Raw genomic sequence first — 2,969 nt, 5'->3', positions numbered from 1 at the left:
GGCCGCGTTTTGAATGAGCGTCCGCGGGTGCGAGCGGGGCTCCGGCCCCGCCGCGGCGCCATTGGCCCGAAGTTCCCTCATGTGATGCGGGGGGCGGTGGAGCCCGCCCGTTGCCCGCCCTGCCCGCGGCCGCCCCGCCTCGCCCGCCCCGCCGGGAGCCGCGGCCCGGTCGCTCGCAGGAAGGTGCCGCGTTAGCGGGGCCGTGCCCGGCGGGGCAGCGCGGGCTTTCCTGGAGTGCCCGCCATGAGCTCGGCCGCTCCGGGCCCTGCGGCGCCTTCGCTCGGGTGATGCGAGATCAAGTGTCGGCCTTGGCTCTCTGGAAGGAACGGAGCTCCGGGACTCTGGGAGGTTCCACCTTGCAAAGTGTTCTCTGTCGGCTCAACAATAATCGCCTGAAGCTTCTTGTTGAAGTTTGGCTTGTGAAGGTTTTGTCTTTCTGTGTGTCTGGGGCTATCCGGGCCTGATGCTGCTGTTTTAATACAGAGGAGCCATACCAGGCCATAGCCCCCGAGGACACGAAAGTACCAGCTCCCCATTCTCAGCTGCCAGCGCACAGCGAGGAGCTGGCCCAGCACACCATGGTGGTGCCTTGGCTGTGAGCGGCAGCACAGTGCGGCTCACAGATGGAGTCTCATGGTAATCGAACTTTATGCTCTTTTGGATAGTGTAGGTCACACTGTATCGTGCAGCAGCACCTGCTCCATTTCCTGTGTTAGAAATTCTAAACAGTGTACACAATGATGTGGGTTATCACTGCAGCTCCTGCACTGGAAGGGTAGGCTGACACCCTTAAGCATGTCCAATGTTAATGTGGCTTATAGCTCTGTTAGTATGTGCCCTCTGTCACAACCCTGTCACACAGTCCATGTCCTACTGACTGACTGAATACGGTGTCAGGATTTTTGCTGTGGGTGCAGGGTGTTGCTGCTGTACCTGTGTACTCAGGCTGTTCTTCCCTTCCAGCTCCATCTCGGTGACGAGGCACCGCCGTGCCCGGTGAGTCCACGTTTTCTCAGCAGGAACCAGCACAGGTAAGGGATGGCGAGACCCAAGACTCATCCTCTGACTGTTAGCGCTCTTGGCCCTTTACAGGAGTGATCAGAAATGTGAACTGTGTAGAATCCAAGGGGTGGAGGCTCATATGTGCTTCAGCTGATCTCATCTGGGTTCCCTGGAATTAAGTTTTGAGTAATCAGTTACAACTTTTGTCATACAAAACTCCCCAGCTGGATGCCTGAACATTGTTGGATACCACCTTTTGTGTGGCTTTCACGTTAGCGAGAGATAAAATGTTGGCCACAGGCAGACAGCGCACAACTCCCTGTCTCCATCTCAGGAGCGTAATCATCCTGAGTTTCTTGGCATCTCCGAGTACTTGTAAGTCAGCGGGAGATGGGCAAGAGCCAAAAATCCAGAAACTTATAATTAAGAGAGGGAGAGAAAGCCCAAAGAATTAATATTGGTTCACTGACTGTGAGCCTACGTGTTCAAGTATTTTGCGGCATTAGCAACTCGTTCTGGCACTTGTGCTGGATGGGTTCTGCCGTCAGCCTCCTGTCTTTGCAAAGTTTTTCGGTTCTCAAACAGGCTTCTTTTTTTTTTTCTTTCAAGTTAAAACGTTGCATTACCCTCTCATGTAAATTTTCACGTGTTTATGCTCATCCCTCTTTTATACAGCATAACAACTCAAAATGGGTTTTGTTTCAGGTATGGAAATACATAAATTGGTTTCTGTCCAGTATGCTGCTCTAGATACACATCTCACCTGCAGATTCGTCAGTTTAGCTCATTGTTGGTGATTTTCTGTGTGATCTTTATGCTGTTGTCTAGTGTGTACTTAGAACATTTCATGGCACTTATCTTGTACGAATCTTGATTTAAAAAATAGCTGTTGACCTGAATGAATAACCTAGATTTTGTGTGCAAATGTCCTTGGATTGGTTGAGCAAGATTTAGGTCTTTGGTTCTCCTGAGCCCAAAGAGGAGGAGATGCCACTTGGTCAGCCTATGCTTGTGCTTCCTTTGATGCTAACGCCAGCAGAACCGAACCAGTAAGGGGATAAAAACCTAACACAGCCACTACTGGTGAGTCTCTCCATGGATTCTGCAATACCGCATTTTAACTGGGGCGTGCAGGGACCTGCCGTGGTGCTGAGCTGCTGAAAGTTGCTCCTCATTACGCTCCCATTGCCACAAGAGCATTCCTATGTGAGTGGGAGCATATGGACTTCGCTTGGGATAGTTACATTTTTAAAAATCTGATAGAAAGGACAGGATGAGGTAACAAGAATGGTCTTTTTATTTCCATTCTGGTGCTCTCCAGTATGCTGCAGATTATAAAATTCTCTGGATAGGGGGAAAGAAACATCTCATAGGAGTCCTGGGAAAAATCAGGCAACTGTGATTTAATAAAGCTTGCAGTGCCAGACTCTGTTAGATCACAATTGAATGGAGGTGCTTAATATTCCATGTTCATTAACTTCTGTGAACTTTTTGTAGGGCTTAGCTCTTCTAAGGTTAATGGTTTGGATCTGTGTTTGAGAATTGAGCTCAAAGGCCGCTAAACTTAAAAAGCTGTTAACTTTCTAATTTGTTTGTTGGGCAAAGAAAATTCTTTGACTCCATTGCAAGTGAGAAAGCTGTATGCCTTTTCTTCTGGATAATAAAACTGGGCAAATATGTGGAATTAAACAGTTACCCAGTACATCGTCACGGATTTAGTACAAACAAACCCCTACTAGCATTACGCCTTCTTGACGCCAAACTCCGTAGTGGGTGTTTGCATCAGATGGAGGTACTGAGCTAGTTATTCCTTTGATGTGCAAAGCACACACAGAAAGTCCCATTTCTCTGAACACAGTAGGAGTGAAGCACCACAGACAGCTTCTTGGCTCATAGCTTCAAGTGTTTTTACAGAGAAAAGGTTTATATCAGCTTTCTTCTTCAGGCCCAGGCTACAGAAATTTCTT

At 48.6% G+C, this 2,969-nt stretch overlaps 1 protein-coding gene across 2 annotated transcripts in view; it reads left to right on the top strand.

Moving 5' to 3' along the window:
- TTLL11 (tubulin tyrosine ligase like 11) overlaps nucleotides 1-2,969 on the top strand; it is a 40,963-nt gene that overhangs the window by 802 nt on the left and 37,192 nt on the right. The window contains exons 1-2 of one of the 2 annotated variants that reach the window (XM_065853585.2): nucleotides 141-636; nucleotides 964-1,031. The gene's annotated coding sequence lies outside the window, so the exon portion shown is untranslated. Of the gene's footprint in view, nucleotides 1-140; nucleotides 637-963; nucleotides 1,032-2,969 lie in introns of those variants that run through there. The other variant, XM_071817485.1, reaches the window with a different exon arrangement.

Source organism: Patagioenas fasciata, chromosome 20 (assembly GCF_037038585.1).
Source record: "Patagioenas fasciata isolate bPatFas1 chromosome 20, bPatFas1.hap1, whole genome shotgun sequence".
NCBI lineage: Eukaryota > Metazoa > Chordata > Aves > Columbiformes > Columbidae > Patagioenas > Patagioenas fasciata.
This window is presented reverse-complemented; position numbering and strand designations above follow the sequence as displayed.